The sequence below is a fragment of the Neopsephotus bourkii genome, unplaced genomic scaffold (assembly GCF_033783945.1).
Source record: "Neopsephotus bourkii isolate Nb327-2 ecotype Australia unplaced genomic scaffold, CSIRO-AGI_Nbou_v1 NB_740, whole genome shotgun sequence".
Lineage (NCBI taxonomy): Eukaryota > Metazoa > Chordata > Aves > Psittaciformes > Psittacidae > Neopsephotus > Neopsephotus bourkii.
Genome location: NW_026901238.1, coordinates 66,132 through 86,133, shown reverse-complemented (window position 1 = coordinate 86,133; position 20,002 = coordinate 66,132). Strand labels below are relative to the sequence as shown.

Genomic DNA, 20,002 nt, shown 5'->3' with positions numbered 1-20,002 from the left:
GAGAACTCCACACAAGCGAAAAAGTAGTACTGGAAAGAAGACTTCACCCTCAAAAATTGTCACTAAGTGAAATCCTTGCCCCATGCCTGGGGACGAAAACACATGTGTTCAGAGTGGCCCAATCCTTTGCTGCTAAGGCCAGGTCATCAAGGGATGAGCATCCCAATCAGGAGACCCTGTGTGGACACACTGCTTGATAATATTGGGCAGAGCCTCTGCAGCATCACTGCAGCCGGAGGTCCAGTCCTCTTCATGAACACCCCATAGCCCTGGTGCCCAGCTCTTCCCAGCCTGAGGACCACCTGCCTTCCCGCAGTTTTCCCCAGAAGCAGAGCACACACAGAGCTCAAACTCCGAGAAGTCATGGTGGCGCAGCATGGAGCTGGGATGTGCAATAAAACATCTCTGGGATCCAAGCTGTAACCTATGGGGCCCAAGTGCTGCCAGACCCACAAGTGATACTATGAGCAAAGGTTGCCATCCAGATCTACCTGCAGCACAACCCTGCTGTTGTGCACTGGCAAGCACCACTGGAGCCTGCACTGGGGCTTGTACTTTTCTCATCTCGTCTCCTTACACTGTAGTGGTAGAAAGTCATCAGTTTTCTGTATCAGCTCACGCAAGTTCAGTCACGGCATTCAGGACCCCACCGCTCTCCTGTCCAGGGTGCCATTGGTCTGCAGAACCCTTCCAGTACACCTGCAGAACAACAAGCTGTCCCCAAAAATGGCCACAGCCAGGGCTGAGGCTTGACTGGCAGGAGGCAAGCAGCAGTCACTGCTCTGGAGCTGCAGCTTGGAGCCTGGTCCCGACCCACAAGAGCAGCATCGCTGCATCCAGGCTCCAGTGGAGCTGAGATGCAACACTGATGTGTCAGGAGGAGCCCTGTGCATAGCAAATCTGCCCACAGCACAGCAAAAACAGCTCCACACAGAGCTGAATCACAGTCCTGAATAGAAGGCTCTCTGGTGAAACACCACGTACCCGGCAGAACCACTGAGTCACAGCTGACAAGGCGACAAATCCTGCTCGCCTTACTCAGACCTGCTCCCACGGAGCCCTATCAGGGAGTCTTTACACAAACTGTTTTAAAAGTGCATTGGTGAAAACAAAAACAATGCAGCTACAGCACACCAACAGTGCTGCCACCTGCATGTGTCTTCTGCTGCTGGGGCAGAGACTGCACGTAACATCTAAACTCTTGACTCAGGCTAAAGCCCAGAGAAGGTTAATCTACACCTCACCCACATGCAGCAGAACATCTCTGCGTTACTTCTCAGTGATAAAGAAATCCCACCCCAATTCCTGGGACCAGCAGTGCTGTCACCAATATACTGAAAACAGAATTTGGAGCTTCCTCTTGGCGTGACTTCTTCTACCATGCTTTTTCTTCCTTGCCCGTGTTTTACTCACATCTTCTGTATTACAGCTGGTGGTCAGTCTTTTGCTCCAGGAAGCATATGGTTGACAGAGCTCCCTGCCACAGGCTCCTGTGTCAAGCTCAGACTTCCTGCTTCTCTGTCCCCCTTGGCCAAGTACAAATGATAGGTAGTACGAAGAATTAGAAACGAATACCCAGGGACATCAGATATCTGGAAACATAACAATGCTGAGGCAATGAAAACTTACACATCTTATCTGTCTCCAATCCAAAAGAAGCCCAGTGTGATCTTGACAGAGAAGCCTAAACAAAAACTTCAAGGGAAAAAAAAGGTATTCTACTTTAAAGTAAAGCTAGCTAATCATGTGTTCTCATAGAAATGTTTTCCTACGAGACAGTTCCTGGTGAGAAACTTCATCTACAAGAGCAACCTCAAAAGCAAAGCGTTGGACATGGGTTTTGCAGCATCAGGAAATAACTTCAAACACTCAGAGTTAAACTGGCCAGATGATATGCAATTAGGGAGGAATTTACCAAGGTTCCCATTATCACTTGAATTAGCCATTTGACAAATCACCTTTTATATTATTCAGCCTGCTCGGGGCAAATATTATTTGTAGAGTTATTTATTCCATAGGAATAGGAGAGCTGCTGCCCAGTTGAGGCTACAGGCATAGCATGCCCCAAATGCACCCCAGCCAGCCTCTCCAGAGCAGGGGACAGTGGGCAAGCCAGACAGAAGCACACAGGCAAGGAGCCTTCAGATACTATGCACTGTCTAAACAATGGGACAATCTGGCAGCTGCCAATGTAGATCTATGCTCACTGGTCCTTGGCTGGGCATGGCTCCTGGCACCACACCATTTCATGGAGCCCAAACCAAGGGGCCAGCATTAGCCCAGAGGCACAATGCCCATCTTCAAGTTACCCTGGGCATGCAGCAACCTGACTTAAGGAGCTCTGGGCCAAGGTCTCCTCCAAGAGCCCTGCCTTCACCTTCTCCTCACCCCATCTCCTCCCCCATGAATACCAATCCCTCTCCCTTCCTCTGCAACCTCTCTTAGCTCTCCAAGAATCATCAGTGGGAGCTGTCACCGAAAATAAAATTATAGTCATTATTATTTCATGACAGGCTGCAGGCCAGTCAGACAGCCATTGCCATCATCACCACGATGCAATGACCAATCCTGTTTGTTACTTGGGAACACATCCCTCCTCAGGAGCCCCACAAGACCTTCACTAGCTCCACAGAAAGCATACATGGACACAGACTCACCCATCTGCAGCAGGGATATGTGGGAATACTTGGGATAGCCTGGAACTAGGGCACCATCTTTCATCCCTGGGTCTTTAACACCATTTCCAGAACACAACCTGGACAGCCATCGCCATCCCTCTCCACCCCAGCACACAGTGAGACCGTATGTTCGGTCCATCTCTGCCAGCAGTTCCATGCCATGCCACTGTGGTGGGGTGCCACACACTGCAGGCTGCCTGGAACCATGGATTCTGGGTTGCAGCCACCACAGCTCTGTGGGAACAGACCATTGAGCTCCTATGGGATGGGACCATGCAGCAGGGGCACCCATGGGTCCCCTACCTGCCACATGCCCTAGCAAATGAGAAGTTACTCCTTCTTCAAGATCTGTCATTTTGTTTTCAAAACGATGCCTCAGACTTCAGGGTACTAGAAGGTGTATCTGACTAATTAGAAGCAAATGTTTCTGTTTTGTTGCAAAGTGCATGATTATTTGATATGTATTTCTAGACAGAATGGTTCACTCTTAAGTGACAGTACCATACACTGGTTTGGATTTGGCTTTCCAGGCTTGAGCATGTCTCCAGTATTGCCTCTGTTCAACGCCATTTCCTTCTGCTATCCCTCTACATCGATAACATGCTTTTATATTTTAGGCAATTACCTCAAGAATAGTTTTTATTTGACACACACACACCTCTTAGCATAAAACTCATCAAACAGTGTCAGCAAGCACATTTTAATAGCATGATATCGAACTGTAATTTTACTACCAGCTAGAAAAGTCTGAAGACTGCAGAGGATATATTTAGATGTGCATAAATAGACAACACTCAGTGATGTCTGGTCAGAGGAGTACAAATCTTCCCTAATGCATGGAATATGCCTGGCCCAAAATGCTTCAATAGCACTTAGACAAGCCTAAGCCCTTTCTGTTTGGCTCAAGTTCTGCAGGCCCGTTAATAACAAAGCTATTAGAACGATTTTCTGGCCTCGTTGCTTGCTCAGAGAATATTCAAAAGATTGCTCTTTAAAACTGAACCTGTTACCACATCTGAAAGCATAGGCAATATTGATCAGCAATGGAAAGCCATTAGCTCTCCAGCATCTGAAACATCTCCACATGCCCCAGCAGATGACAAGCCTTCCAGGCACCTTGGGGTGCTCTATCCTTCCAAGACGCTTCCCCTTTCCTGACCCTCCCAGAAAACCTGCCTTTGCCCCTCTCCTCAGATCAGGGGATAAACCCCACACCCCACCGCTGCAGTGGTAGCAGCCCACAGGAGGTCTGTCTGGGGAATATCTGGTTCCCTTTTGCCATGCTGCTCTCCCAACACTGCTTCTCCACCAGCCACCCCTCATCTTTCTTGTCCTATCTTGTAACCGCAGCCCATCACCGTTCATACCTTTAGCAGCAAACAGGAGCCTCTCCAGACAACAAGAGCTACACAAAAATATCCAGCTAAGCCGCAGGGAAACCATCCCAAGCAGTGTTGCACCCCAGAGCCCAGACCTCCTCCTGGTCACCAGCAAGACAAGGGAACCTGGCCCACCAGCCCCCGCTGAAGCAGGACAATCTGGGGTCCACTCCTGCAGCTGCATGTGCTTTTTGGTGAACTGGTGCTCTGAACTTGTACTAGGCACCTGAAATACCCAGGGTTTACCTCCACTGACTTGCATTGCCATGATAAACTCAGTAATTGCTCTTTCTGAAAACAGAAAGGCAAGCTAATAATGCCAGGAGAAGCTTCTTAGTGAGGCTTGTGACTCGAGGCCTAACTGGCAAGCTTTGGTATGCTTTTTGATAGAGTCTTACGCATTTTAACACATTTATTATGCATTTAAACAAATGCATAATCCCTTGAGTACAGTATATATTTGGAAACATAGATTGGGAAGGTGTTTGGGCACTGAGAACACTCAGGCTCTGATACGACTCTTTGTGCAGAATCAAACCTGACTCCTGGATCAGCAGTGGCAGACCTCCATCTGCCAGGACAGACCACAGCAGCATCACAGAGCCTAAAGCTAACACCAAGGCAGAGCCTGTACACAGCCCACATTATGTGGGGAGTTCAGCCAGCATCCCTGAGGCAGCACAAGGATCACACAGCCCCGAGCACCCAGGGCCAGAACAGCCCAAGTGTGCAAGACATGGCTCCACCATACTGCAGTGGGACCGGTCCCAGCACACACAGTCCATTTGGGCATCTCCACACCTGGACACATCCATGGCCAGGACTGGTGCTGCCAAAGCTGGCCAGGGCCCTTCCATGCGGGTGGCCACCCATAGACATGCAGCAGTAACCAAGAAGACCCTAAAGACCTGGGATGGATCCATCTCATCACACCAGTTTCTTGTCTGGCTGCACTGACCTGAGCTGGCCTACACATGCCAGCACTCAACCAAGGATGCTCAGAAGAACTGACACCACGTTGCTTTGGAAACAAGAAAATGCAAGCATGGGTGGGAAGGGTGGGAGAGACTGCTATCAAAACAGCACGATGACTAGGCACAGGGACCCCTGGCCCACCCCGTTCCATGAGGGTCAGTTGGAAGCTGTAAAGGGTTAGGCTTAGCTGGGGACAACCAGCTTCCCCTCCCAGCTGGGAGACTGGTGAAGTTCATATCCACAACTGAAACTGGAACATCCTTCTGCTCTAGGCACACAACACCATGAGAAACAGTCCCTGCCCCAGAGACATGATGGACCAGGTGAGAGGGAGAAGGCAAAGGTGCAGGAGGGGAAACACTGCTGCTCAGTGCCACAGACAGAAAGGAAAGGCCAGTGCTCAGGTAAACAGATGGCAGATCCCAGGGCTGCAGTCCCTGTCCCTCCCTGCCTGTGCTGGCAGGCAGCAGCATTAGAAGGGGCTTTCGTAACTGCTTCCAGTCTAGCCATGCCATGTCTTCCAATGTGTGATGGCCCCAAACCAGACCTGTGCCCACACACACTCCCTTCCACCAGCCTCTGCTCGGCCCCATCTGCTCCAAGAACCAGGACCTTTGTATGCTCCTGACATCAACATGGCTGCGAGGTTTCTGCTGGCACCTCTACAACTGCTCTGCCATCTCCTCTAACGGGAACCTTCCTGCAGGAATGAAAAGGTTTATCTTGTCCTACATTTGCTTTCCTGCATATGAGAACTGTCAGCTACACGGAGGACGGAGGGGAGGGGAAGAGAAACAGCACGCACCTATCCCGCGATGCTGGGGACCAGCGGCAGCCCCCAGGACAGAGCAGCAACGACAGAGGTGTGTGTGCGGGGCGAGGACTGCAGGACCGACGGCCCTCGGGAGGACAGCGACCGCTGCAAGGACGGCGGAGATCCGCGGACCTCCCGCTCCCCCCCGGAGGGATCTGCACTCCCCGCGGCCGGAGCCGCCGAGCCGGCAGCGACCTCGGCGCTGGCGGCAGCGCCCACGGGTGGCCCCGCGCACGGCGGCGGCCCCGCGGCTCCTCCGCCCGGGCACGGGCAGCGACCGCCGCGCCTCGCCCGGCCGCAGCCCTCCCCCGGCACCGCGCGGGCGGAGGCTGCGCGCCAGCGGCTGCACCGGCTCTCCCCGGGCAGCGGCAGCAGCGCGCGGCGGCGCGGAGCGGGCGGCGGCCGCGAGGCACAGGCGGCCTCACAGCACCCTCGGCCGCCGGCGCCGTCCCGCGGGCAGCGGCGGCAGCGCGGCCCGTCCGCGGGGCTCCCTCTCCGCCACACAGCCTCCGCGCCGCTCTGCGTCCCTCGGCCACCGCCCTCCCGGGAGGAGCGTCCCGCCGCCACCATCATCCTCCCCGGCTCCGTCCCGGTGCCGCCCGCCGTGCCGCGGGGCTCGCCTTGCCCGGCGCGGGACCCTGCCGCTGCGCCCCCCCCCCCTCGCCTCCCCGCTCCCCGTCCCCCGTGAATAAGCACCGCGGGCTGCAATGCAGATGCAGCCGGCACGGCCGCCCGCCGCGATTACCTGGCGCCTCCCGGGGAAGGACGGCGTCCGGAGTGCTTCCCCTGCAGGTGCGGCCCGGCTCCGGCGGGCTCCGGGGTCTGGCGGCAGGCAGGCCGGCCGCCTCTCCGCCCTGTGCCGGCGCTCACCACCCGCATCCTAGAGCGGCTTCGCGGCGGCCCGCGGCCGGGGCGGGCAGGGCAGCCCGCGCGGACGGCCCCATGCGGCGCGGCGGCGCGGCTCCGGCGGCGGGCGGCGGCGGGCAGTGCACATGCACACACGCACGGGCGGCGGGCGGGAGGCGGGGGGACGGCGCGGGGCACGCAGCGGCGCAGCCCGCCGAGCCCGCTCGCATAGCCCCGCCGCGGGCAGTCCCGCTCCGCGCCCGCCGGCCGGTGACCTTGCCGTGTACCTGCGCCAGGTTGATCCTCGCCAAGCGCTCCCGCTCCGCGCCCAGCTGCGTAACCCTGGGCGCTGCCGCTGGACGGACGGAGGGACGGGCGGCCGCACAGACGGACGGGGCCGGGCCGGCGCCTTCCCGAAGGGGTTGCTACAGCGGACCGGCCGCGCAGCCCGCAGGGGCGGCCGGCGGCAGGGCCATGCGGGCTCCGCGCCGCTCCGCTCCGGGCGCGCTCAGGCGGAGCAGCCGCGGAGCCGGGCGCTGCGACGGGGCAGGGCGGGGTGCTCGGCGCCCGCGGCTCGCCCCTCCGCCGCGGCTGCTGCGCCCATCCTCCGTGCCTCTGCCCGGCGCCCGGTCCCGGGCAGCCGCGCCGCTCGCTGCAGCATGGAGGCAGCCACCGCCTCCCCCGCGCCGCGCCGGGGCGGGCTGGAGGAACCGGGCGCCTCCCCGCCCCGCCGTACGCACGGATGAGCCGCAGCCGCCCGGCCGCCGCGCAGTCGTGCCGCCGGCCGCCCCCCGCCTCGCAGCGACCGGGCAGCGGGTACCGGCACGGACACGGTCACGGCTGCTCCGCCACACACCAGCTGCGGTGGCGGGGACCGAACGCGGCTGGGACAGCCCCTCTGCGGGTGTCCCCGGGGCAGGGAGGCGGTTGCGGCCCCGGGCGGGGTGCGCCCGGTTTTGACCTGGTTATTTCTCCGGGAAACGCACTGGCAGCACTAGCCCGCGGCGCTGAAGCGGAGACGCGAGGGTGAGAGACGGCGGCTCTGACCTGCATGGTGGATCGGCTCCTGCGCACCCTCCGGGAGGCCAGCGACAGCCTGCCCCTGCCTGCGCCCGGCCGGACCGCGGAGCGCCGGTGTGAGGCCGCGGGCTGCGATACCTGACTTGTAGGAGGGGATGACCCTGGCAGGAAAAGGAAAGGCTGGGTTAGGTTTGGGGTCAATAAATGTGAGAGCTTTTAGGGATTTAGAGATCGTTATCTGTCTCCGAGGCTCTAACGGGGAGAAGAGTGCATTTCATGATGCGAAATACTGACACCTTTCTCTGATGCTCTTTTGTGAGAAAATGTCGGTGATGTTGCAGGACCCGAAGCAGAGCAATGAGAGCTTCCAGTGGAGCCTTAAGAGGAGCTAACGAACCTCATCGGCTGTGATGACCCTGAAATTGGAGGGAGGCATGGGCAGGGAACCCTGTGCCCACTGGGCAACAGGCCCGACTCCTCTGACACCCTCCTGCTGGGACCCTGCCTGCTCTTTCGTGGCTGCCTGGCTCTTTTTGGCTCATCCAGCCTAGGCACTCAAGATGCTGTCTGCACATGGCCAGCACACAGGGCAGTCACTGCTGCACGGAGCAGGGGAGAACTCATTGACTGCTTGATGTGCTCAGAAGCAACGGAAGCATTGCTGCTGGGACACATGGCATTTTGCTGGGGTTGAACATAGGGGAAGCCCCGTCCCAGAAGAGGAAGAGTTCAGTAGCAGTAACCCACATCTCTCTACTGACGCAGCACAAAAGACTTTCGTGCCTTCGATGCAGCATGTGGTGTGGGTGAGGAAGGGGAACGCAGCAGTACTCCCAGGCTCAGGTCTGCCCATGCGGCCTGAGAAAACTCTCCTTGCAAATTCTGAAGTGGAAAGGGAGTTTGTTTCTGTGGTCTCCATAGCAGTGTTTGATCCTGGTCTAGGGAGGAATGCCACTCCCAGAGCAGCAGTCAACCTCTGCCCTTCTGGCAGCCTCTGAAGCTGACCAGGGCTGGAATCTGGGCTGGCTCTCAGAGGCTGGTATTTACCTCCAAGTCCCAGATGCTGGTTCAGGTTGTATAGAGGCAGAGAGGCTCAGGTGCTGGTGGGAGAGAATGAGTCCAGATCTTCTACTCCCTTGAGGGAAAACTGCTGTCAGAAAGTGGATTTTGCCAAGGTTGGCTCTGCAGGTACACTCCCTGACACTCAGTTCTAGCACAGTTGTCCTGTGGAGCTGGAGACAGTCTTGTGCTCAGCCCTGATTCAGCTTTCACAGTGTGATCTGCTCTGGAGAGAGCAGAGAGGGAAGATGCTCTGTGGTGAAACATCTGTTATCTTGGCTGATGGCTACCAGATCAGGCGGTCTTCTTGGGCTTCATGCTGGAACCATTGCTTCTGTTCAGTTCCCCTCTGCCCCAGGAGCAGAATAGCTGGCATGATGGTGGTACCAACTGTGCAGCTGGCACTGGGAAAGGAAGCGAGTATCTGGGTATGGCTTCCCTGGCAAAAAGATGAAAAAGCCCAGTGGAAACTTGGTATAAGCTTGTGCTTGTGCTGAGCACCACAGACCATGAGGACTCGTTCAGGACCAGTCTGACATGGTACCATTACAGCACAGTTCCAGACTCCACATCTTTGCTGACAGCTTTAGTGACATGCTTGCACTCTCTGGCCTCAGTGGTCTGAGCAACGGCTGCTGCAGCTTCCTTGCCAGCCTGAAATCTGCATTGAACATGAGACTGAAGTGGCACCGCTGCCTTGTTAACATATCCAGTGGACAAACTGTTCCTTCCTGGAGTCTCTGGGAGCATGGGGAACTGGGAATGTGCTGGGGAGGTTCACGTCCAGTTGGGTTAGATGGATAGCCAGTCTGCCAGGTCACTGGATGTGTCTGTGGTGATGGTTTTGACTTGATGCACTCACCACGCAACTCTTCCAGCCATTGCCCACTCCCTTGGCCTCTTTGTCAGGCTGCCTTGTGGGTGCTGTTCCATGCCAGCAGCAGTGCAGATGCTGGGGTCTGCGTTTAAAAGGGAAGCCCGAAAGATGCTCTTGGCTGTGATCTGCTTCAGAAAGCAAGACACTGCAGCTGCAGGATATTGTGTATCCCTTCCTGGGAGCACAGTGACGGTGATGAGAATGGACCCATGGTTATAGAATCATAGAATCATAGAATAGTTAGGGTTGGAAAGGACCTTAAGATCATCTAGTTCCAACCCCCCTGCCGTGGGCAGGGACACCTCACACTAAACCATATCACCCAAGGCCTTGTCCAACCTGGCCTTGAACACTGCCAGGGATGAAGCATTCACAACCTCCCTGGGCAACCCATTCCAGTGCCTCACCACCCTAACAGTAACGAATTTCTTCCTTATATCCAACCTAAACTTCCCCTGTTTAAGTTTGAACCCATTACCCCTTGTCCTATCACTATGGAACAGGCTGCCCAGGGAGGTTGTGGAATCTCCTTCTTTGGAGACATTCAAAACCCGCCTGGACACGTTCCTGTGTAACCTTATCTAGGTGTTCCTGCTCCGGCAGGGGGATTGGACTAGATGATCTTTTGAGGTCCCTTCCAATCTCTAACATACTGTGATACTGTGATACAGTCCCTAATGAAGAGTCCCTCCCCAGCATCCCTATAGGCCCCCTTCAGATACTGGAAGGCTGCTATGAGGTCTCCACGCAGCCTTCTCTTCTCCAGGCTGAACAGCCCCAACTTTCTCAGCCTATCTTTGTACAGGAGTTGCTCCAGTCCCCTGATCATTCTCGTGGCCCTCCTCTTTGGTGGGACTCCTCTATGTGGTGACTTGCTTTCAGGTGCTCAATGGGCGATGCTCCTGTCATGGAAGCTCCTTGTTCTGCTGTAACTGGGCACTTGCCCATGGCCGAGGATAGCCCCATGTCTGGTTAGGAGTGAAACCCCAGTAACTTTCAAACGGGAGCAGTCAACACTGTGTTTGAATTTATGTCTGAGTATGGAAATCAAAGTGAATCCTGGACCCAGAGCTAAGTGACAATGTGTGATACTTGTGCTGTTGCAGACCTTACCCTGAGACCTCCCTCTTATGCCCCTCTGCTGGGTTCTTTCCCTGTGGTGCTTGCAGCCATCTGGGGTGATTCCACAGGGGTGCCTGTGCATGAACACTACTTCAATGCAAGGGATGGGCTGTTTTAGGAAGGACCTCAGTGTCCTAGGAAGGACCTCAGTGTCCTAAGAAGGGGCAGGTTTGTGTCTTGGGGGAGTCCCTGCATGCCTGGCAGCGTGCCCCAGCATATGCGATTGGCCTCCATGGTCCCCAGGGCTGAGGATGCTCAGTATTACACAGCTGAGCTCCAGCGTAGCTCTGCTCAGGACTTGGCTTGCCTTGGGGACCCCTTGCTCCCACTGGGACTAGGGCTGAGCCACCCTACCCATTCCCCATCCTAACAAGCGCTTCCTGTGAGTTTTGTCTTCCTCTAGCCTCCAAGCATAGCATTAATGGCTTTTTCCTGGTAGAGCCAGTAATGCCTTAACCTAAAATCTCTCTTCCCTCATAGGTGTTATTTTAAAATGATTTCATCATTCCTTTTCTTTTGGCTGAAATAAGGAGAGCTTCTTGATGAAAGTGCTTTGTACAAATAATACATAAAGCTGCTTTTATGAGCTCTTTCCAATCCTTAATCATGGCAGAAAGGAGGGACCTCAGGCTGGGCATAGTGCCACCTTGTTGCAGCTGGCTTGTGGGGTGCTGTGCTTGCTGAATTGGCTCCCCACACCTTCAAAACCCACTGCCTGCCCTCTGAGGTGGTCACAGCAGGGTGCTTGTCCCCCATCATTTCACATCTCCTCCAGGGCCCCACCTCATAAACCAGAGCCATCCTTTGAGCTGCAGCTGATGCAGGCAGCACCTTCAGGACTCATCACCAAACTACCGGGCAAGCCAAACCAAACACTGTCACTGGGGTGAGAAAGGAGAACTCTCTCTCCCCTGAGGTGGTGATGGCTATGCAGAAGGCTGAAGGTGTGACTTTGGGCGTGCATCACTCCACACCAAGCGAAGTGCTTTACACAGCCGTCTCTCTCTAAGCAGTGTCAAACATTGGTTCAGCGTGCTGCGTGTACACCCTAAAGGAGGCTGACAGCAGTGCAACGTAGTGCTCAGCACAGTACGAGTGGCTGAAGGTTGTAGCAGCCATGCTAGAACTCTGAGGCGAGAGGTGATAAATGTTCCTCTTCAAGACAGACTGTTGTACCTCATCAAAAAGTATTTGGAAACTACAATGTTTACTCATCCTTACAAGACGGAAATTCAATGCCTTAATCACTGAAATGTCAAGTGCCGCGCTGTGTGGAGAGGATCCCCCTCTCCAGAGCACCTGGGAAACAGGAAACGCTGCCGGCACTAGCGCAGCACCAGCCCCTGCCTCCCGCAGAAGCGGTGGAGCGTGTGAAGCTGCCTTGGTGCTCGCTTTCTGGGGATGTTTTCCCAATTTAAGTTCTTTCGTCTGTAAGATGGGGGAGCTGTTGCATTGTACAAAAAATGGCAGAGACCGTTCTTGCTAGTTTCTAGGCGTTACGTCTCCTTGTAGCCAGTCTGCAGGTGAAGCTGCCGCAAGCGCCGATGCTTTCCGGAGCCGTGGTGCACCCGGTTACAGCCCTCACAAACCAGGGTGCACCACAGCTCCGGACAGCAATGCAGGCAAAGGCAAAGGCACGCGGTGTGTAAACCTGGCCCAGGGAAACAGGTTTTAGTGCAGCCCCTTCCTCCTCCCTAGTTCTGTTTTTATTCCAGGTGAACTGCCGTTGTTTTCTATCCAGGGTACGCTGGCGAGTGGAAAAGCATCAGCGCAATTCAATTCACCTCCCGGCAGCCCTGCTCTGCCCCTCCTGCTGGCTCGCTGCTGGTGAATCGGACCTTGTACCAAAACCACCACGGGAGAGGGTGCTTGTGCTCAGACAGACTCAGTTCACTCACTGAAACCAAGCCAAGAAATACTTCATAGATGAAGTGCATCTTTTTTTTTTCATTTTTAAATCTGTTTAAAGAAATCCCAGTTCAACTTAAATTTAAATTCTTTATTACAGTAATTGCACTGTTTCCTTGATTTTTTAACAGTTTTGCCTTTTGAGGAGTAAAATTATGCACTCCTATACTTTGTATTTTTTTTTTTTTTTAATCTCCTGATTGATTGCATGAGGATTTCTACCAACTGGTTCGCGGCTTTCAAAAAAGTGGTTGATTTCTTTAAGTATTTTTTAATCATAAATATGAGCTAGGGAGTAGCACAGATTAATGCTGGATGTCCAGTAGTGATGTGGCACATGCAACATTTTGCATTGTATGAACAAGTTTTTGTCTGGGAAAGACCTTAAGGCACAACTAAGAGAAGTTTGCTGTGCTGCCTAAGAGCCTTTCCCCACTGCCCCAAACCTTATGGGCAGGGTTCTGCCACCCTCTGCACCAGCACACAAGCTCAGGACGTGGGGGCAGCATCTGCCTGACATGTCACATAGGCCTTCAGAGAGCTTTACACTCCATGTGATAGCTTTGCTCACCCCCGTGGCTCTCTGGCCATGTCAAGCCCTGTGACTGAGAGGCTGCTTCAAGGCTGGTACCCAAGGTCATCCGAGGCACAGCTTGTTTAATTCAGTGTGGAAGGAAATACAGCAGGTGAAGACCCTGCATGGGAAATGGGAAAAAAAGAGATTTATTGCACAGCGGTGAATAAAAAACACAGAACTCACCCTGCCATAATTTAAAAATTATACCTTAGCCCCCGAAAAAACCTGTTACCTGCAAAAGATTGTTCTCTTCTGCCAGGTCTTATTGTCACCTCCAGGCAGTGGGACAGACAAGTATTCCCAGGGCAGGCAGGGACTAAAGCAGTAGGGAAGTGCCACAGGTCCACTGCAGCCCAAGGGTAGTGCCAACATGGGTGTTGGAGCCAGTGTGGAGGTTAAATGAAAAGGAAGGGGTTGCTGACACCACGGGTAACCCAATTTTTCCAGCTGTAAACAGACATACAGGTACTTGTATTCTTGATCAAACCACTACAACCTTCACTCCACAAAGTCCTTTCCTTGACATAGGAGTGCCTTCTTTCCCATCTCAGCTCACTGCATGAGCAAACCGGTGCCCCTAGGAAAAGACTGTGCTGCAGTGCAGTGCTGTTTTGGGGAAAAGCCAGTTCTAAATTTCTTCCTCGGAGTTTAACCCCACTGGATCCAGCAATTGCCCATTGCTGAATGAGGAATTCCCATCACCCATTGTTGAATGGAGTTTCCCATCGGTGCATAGCAAGGAGCCCACCAGGCTCCCTTGTGATGTTGGACCTCACACCACTATCTACCAGTGGCAGGATTGCCTCGCCTTGCCTGGCATAGTGGAGCCTGCCAATTTTCTCAAGCCAAGACAGGCGCAGAAGAATAGGTAGGATGATGGAGAAATGGCAGAACACCACTTGACATGTTTTTGATCCAAGTTAGCATCATTCAAGCCCACATACCATCAGTTGAGCAGACTTCTGTTGCTTTTAGGGACGTGGTGCAGCAGTGCACTTGGCAGTGCTGGGTAAACAGTTGGACTGGATGATATGAAAGGCCTTTTCCAACCTGAACTATTATTCTATGAATTAAGCAGACTGAAGTGTTGGGTGCCATGCGAATGGAATGGGCTTCACCTGGCAGATAGTGCAGGTGCCTTGTCCTGCTTCACCAGGGCTTGGCATTCTCTGCCTTGCCAGTTTAACAGAACAGAGCAACTGAGCAAAAGACATTTCCTGTCTCCTCCTCTCTTCTTCTGGTAGTATTTAGATGTGCCCTTGATAATTTAATAATGTGCTCCCTTAACACTTGCACTCTCTTCATGTTGGGTTTTTGAGTTTTGGTCTTTAAAAAAATTCTTTCTTACCCACATTTCTTCCTTATGCTCTGTATTACTTTTTTGCTGAGGTGACTTCTCAGTGGAAAATAGCAAAATGAACATCACCAGTCTGCTCAAATTCCCTTTGCATGCTGTAAGAGCCACATGAAGGGCTCGTTTCCATAATAGACTGGAAAACTGCTCTTCTACCTGTTGATGAATTAAATGTTTTCCTTAAGCCAAATCTTGCATGAAAAAGAGTATCCAATAGTTCAAGCCATTTTCAATTCCTTCTTCTGCATGTCCAATCTCTCTTATATTGAAGCTCACTTATATCAAGGACTCATGTTCACCTGACTGATATGCAAGAAAGAAGAACTGGTACCAGAGACCTGATTTATACACACAACACAAAAAAAAAAAAAAAAGAAAAAGAAAAGAAAAGAAAAATGTTTCATTTACAGTCTTTGCAGTCTTTAATTTACAGTCTTTACAGTCACAGTTTAAAGCCTCCACTGGCAGCTCAGCGCTGCAAAAACACACTGAAACAAAAAAGCTACACCAAAAATGAATCGACTGTCATTGCAGACTGATGTTTTCCTCCCCAGACAAGGAATGCAATATTCCATTGGAACAGGAAGAGAAAGCAAATTTAATGATTACTAGGCATAAGCATCCCAAACAAGCAGAACTGGAAAAATAATAAGATAACTGATATCTTTGGGAAGTGGCTAATTGGAAAAATTACAGAGACACACAGGCAAAAGAAGTCTAGTAATGACTCTTCAAAAGAGAGTAAGCTGCAGTCTGGCATGGATCCCCACAGCTTCTGAGCTTGTTCAATTAAAATCAGCAATGAATGTGTTTTCTTTCACTTCCATTACTCAAGCTGCATTCTTCAAAGGGATAGCAAATGAGTGATATGCATATGAAAGAACCATGGAGTATGAAATTACAAAATGATACAGGGTTTGGATATTTGCACTTTGAGATATTAAATCTTCTGAAGGAAAATATTTGAGCAAATTCTGAATAAAAAGGAGGAAGGAAGAGCTGTGAGATAAATCTACTAAGGAAGAGACTAAGCAATTTCCAAGCACTATTGAATTACTGGGTTTAACTGTCACACAGTGTTTCCAGTCTAGGACTTACTCCTCTGGGTGGCCAGAGCAGCAAGTACAGTGCAACAGCCTTTCAGACCCATCTCCCTATAAACAGCTGCTGTGGGGCAGTCTGTGGGGAGCACTCATATCCTTCGCACGTGGTTTATCCTGCCACCACCGTGCTGCCAAGGTTCGCTTGTGACATTCACCAGCTGGGTCTCCTTTATGTTTGTAACACAAACTGGGTTCAAGGTCCTGATTCAGATGTGGATTTAACTCTTTCCAGACGTTGAGGTGTGAAAAGTCAGTTTCTTGCTCCTTGGTGCCCACCCTCCTTTCCTTCTTGCAGCCACTGCCTCTCTGCAGCACCTCTCCAGGCACACCAGACCCATACTCTCTGTCCTGCACGGCTCTGTGTCATGAGACAGAAGACAAGCAGCTGCAGGCCTTACCCCACTGCATCTACCACTGCACTGTAGAGCACCTCTCTGCTTTGGCCTTTCTAGCTTCTGCCCAGCACAGGCAAAGGCATGCTTTGTTACAGCTGCTAGCTGGCAAGGAGATCTGACAGAGGTGTGTGACGGTTCATTTGGATCTCTCAAACTTACATGAGAATGTACTCTGTAAATTAAGCTTTATTTTATAAGCTCATTAAGAAATACAACAAACAAACACCGCAAACAAGGGCTCAACTCCCTTTACCCAGGCTAGTCTTTCACATGAATTCACTTATTCACCACGCAAGTCATGAGGTTTCTTAACTTATAAGCTGTATGCCTTAGCTCATTTAACCTATGAGCAAAACAGTTCCCCTGCTAAGGGTTACTGCTCATCCTTCCTCCTCTGTCATGGTGCAGGTGTCCCCTGCACCACACCAGCTGCTGCTGGATCTGCTTCAAAAGATTTTGGGGTAAGCTGATGCTCTATACCTTTCAGCTTGGAGGTTTGGGATATCCTATTTCCAAGATTTAGCATATTCTGACAAACCTACACAACACTTGCTATGCACAGATGTTGGCTGCAGGGGACACCCAGGGGGAGGGAACAGTCGTGGCATACAACCCTTCAGCTCTTTCTGGCCACCCTTCCTGCCTAGCTGATGCTCTTACTCTGACCCAGTGGTGTGCTCACAGGTCATATGGGGCTGTGGCACTAGCTGTGCTAGCCAAAATCTGAGCAGGAGTAATGAGAATGGTCACAAGCTCCCAGGTATTCCCATTGTTTCTGTTCTTTGAGAAGGTGCAATGGGAGGCTAGGGTTACCTGTTGTGCCTGTTCTCGGTCTCAGTCTGCCAGCCTGCTTTATTTTTAATAAGATCTAGAGATCAAAAGGCGTTGGAAGGCACCTCATTGGCACTGCATCATATTTTCAGGAGTATGCTGCATGGCAAACACTTAGTTGTCTCAGAAAATTCCTAGCCCTGACAATCTCTCTAATCACACAAGACTTCTACACTGTGTTTAAAATCCTCAGAATGCCATGACTTGATGGCAATTAGTGTTGAGTTTCACACACAGGCACTGTATTTGACTAATAACTCTCTTTACAGGAGTCAGGGAGACCACGGATGCCTGGGTCAAGAACTGTCACTGTTAATTACCCTTTTACTCCTCCTGTTGCTAACACAAGCTTCTCTGCAGCTTCTGCTGGTGTTGACCTTTTAAGGACAGGATGCTTGGTCCTTCAAGCACCCCAGCACTACGCTCAGGTAACAGAAGCAGGTTCAAGTGCTGCATCCCAGATCCCCTTCAAAGGTAGCAAACACAGATTTTCATTCCTTAAGGAAAAGAAGAAGGTATATCATCTCTGGCCTGCCGTGCTGCAGGCCAACAGCCACACACTCTTGCCTTTTGCTGCTGTTTGAAGTTTTTCTGCAGGTGAACCCAGGATGGGTTACAGAAAAACAACTTCAATAGACGAAACTCGAGTGGCCCCTTGGGTAAGTTGTTCCAATGACTTACACCCTTATTGTTAAAAATGTGCATCTTCTACTTTTAAGTTTCCCACTGTAGCTTCCAGGCATTGATTTTTCTTATTTTTTTTCCTTTTTTAATGTCTAACCCCTAACAAGAAATATTTTTCAGGCACTGGGTAACATTTGCTGATGTGCTGTGAATGGCCAGGAGATAGGGCTGGGAGATACTAAGAGCTGTACTGCCATCTCCAGCCAAACACCCCTCTCATCCTACTCAGAATCCATCCTGCCTTGCAAGGTCACATACCTGCTGGCTCTTGAAATTCACATAAATGAAACAGGCAGTACTGGTACCACACAGGCTTGAGACAGCACAGGGTGCAAAACAGGGGTTGGTCATCTGAAAAGCTTGAGACACTCTGAAAGTCAGAGGAAATGAGTTATTTAGGGGGCCTGCAGGGATGCCCGAGAGGGACTGTTCATCAGGGACTGTAGCAGTAAGACAAGTGGTGATGGATTCAAGCTCATACAGGGGAAGTTCAGGTTACACATAAGGAAGCTCTTTACTGTGAGGGTGGTGAGGCACTGGAATGGGTTGCTCAAGGAAGTTGTGAAAGCTGGCAAATGTTGTGAAGGTGAGTGTTCAAGTCCAGGTTGGACGGGGCTTGGAGCAACCTGATCTAATGGAAGGTGTTCCTGCCCATGGCAGGGGGGTAGAACTAAATGATCTTAAGATCCTCCCCAACCCAAACCATTCTATGATTCTATCAGATGGGTTTCTCCTTGTGTCAGGATTGTCAGACTGTGCTGGACTTGCACCATCACCCCCTCTGGGAAGTGGGTTTACCTTTGTACGGCAAGACCCCACTCTGGGGCACTTCTTCCGGTCCAAAAGGCACTGTGTCTGCTGCTCAGAGGGTCACCCAGCCCTCCAAGGGGGGAATTGGTCACTTCAGCCTCTTGGAAGAGGCTTCTTGGGAGCCTCTGCCCAAGCACAGGGAGAAGCCAGGGGTTTCCAGGGTTTGCCTTGCTGTGATGATGTGACAGGAGGTGCCCGTCCCCACAGCCAGCCCTTCCCAGAAGGTCAGGGGCTCCTGGGGTACTGGGTGTGCTGGCATAGAACCCAAGAGCCAGGCACCCCATGGGTACCCCTGGGTGGGGAGCAGCCCCTTCCCCCCTGTTCAGGGTCTTGTTCCTGAAGCCAGGTGCCTGTTCTGGCCTGAGCCCTCTTCCCAGTGAGGTTCAGAGCTCCCACCATGCTCCCCACTCCTAAGCCTCCCCTTCCTCCACACACAGTCCCAACAAAGAATCTCTCTGGCCTCGCTCCCTCTGCAGAAGGAGGTGTGTGAATATCAAACAGTTAATCAGATGCTCTGACTTCTATAAAAAGGAAAACAAAATGCAAACCCACACCTCCACCACTGTTATTTTATAGGCTCAGAATGCAAAGATGCTGTGCCCTTACAAAATCAATGAGCAATATAAATATGCAATATGAATATGCATTCAGTGTGCACAAGAATATGAACTTACACCGGAAATGGGAACTGTATCTCCAGAAAGTGTCCTTTACACGGCAATGACCAAGCACTTCGGATAGCTCTGTGTAACAGCAGTTGTCCCTACGCACTGGGTAAAAAAGCAGCTCTGGAAGCACTTCCCTCTGCGTTAGAGATAATACCCTTCAGAAATTCCTTTCCCATCACCAAGAGACTGCCCTGACGTAGCGGTGTCTCCCCATCTCAGCCTCTCCACTCACAGAGATCTGTACGTGTTACTGCAGCTCAGTGTGAACTCTGCAGTGCCAATGGCAGACATCTTAATGAAAAGCATCTTCCCGTCGGCAGCAGCTCCTGCCTGCTCTCCGCAGTCCTGATGAGCCCGCGCAGGAGCTGTCACTTGGCACTGACCTGAAAATCTGCTCACCTGATATGTGTTTAGGAAGGAGCTCAGGGCAGCTGAAATGTGAACACTCAACACAAAAGTCTCTGCTTGGCTTAATGCCTTGCTGGCCTTACACAGCCCCAGGCAGAGCAGCATCAAGGTGCTGGGAGCAGGCAGAGGCTTGCCCACGTTTCAGGTAGCTGGCATCATGGAGTGCCAGGCACGCCTGGGGTGGGCATCCTGGTTTCTTCTGCTTTGACAAGATGAATTCTTGGGTCCCCTGAGATTTCTCTTCTAAATAGAGCCCCAAAGGTGCTTGCTGTGCTCAAGTACCGCAGATAGATGGCACAGGAGCATCTGAGGCAGGCACTCCTTTGCCTCTTGCAGCACTTTTCACCCACCGAAAGACTGCTCTAGTGCTCACCGAGCTGATCATTTAGCAGTAAAATCTGCAGGTGCTTTTTCTCATGTCAGTGCTACCAGCTTCTGTTTGCACTGCAGCGGACTGCACCCGTGTCCCCATGGTGCTGTGCAGACACATCGGA

The 20,002-nt window shown here is 52.2% G+C and overlaps 1 protein-coding gene across 3 annotated transcripts in view; it reads right to left on the bottom strand.

Moving 5' to 3' along the window:
• Positions 1–7,094, bottom strand: part of LRFN5 (leucine rich repeat and fibronectin type III domain containing 5) — a 52,422-nt gene extending 45,328 nt beyond the window's left edge. The window contains exon 1 of one of the 3 annotated variants that reach the window (XM_061354572.1): positions 6,980–7,094. The gene's annotated coding sequence lies outside the window, so the exon portion shown is untranslated. Of the gene's footprint in view, positions 1–6,591; positions 6,801–6,979 lie in introns of those variants that run through there. The other 2 variants (XM_061354571.1, XM_061354573.1) reach the window with 2 other exon arrangements.
• Positions 7,095–20,002: the final 12,908 nt, after the last annotated feature.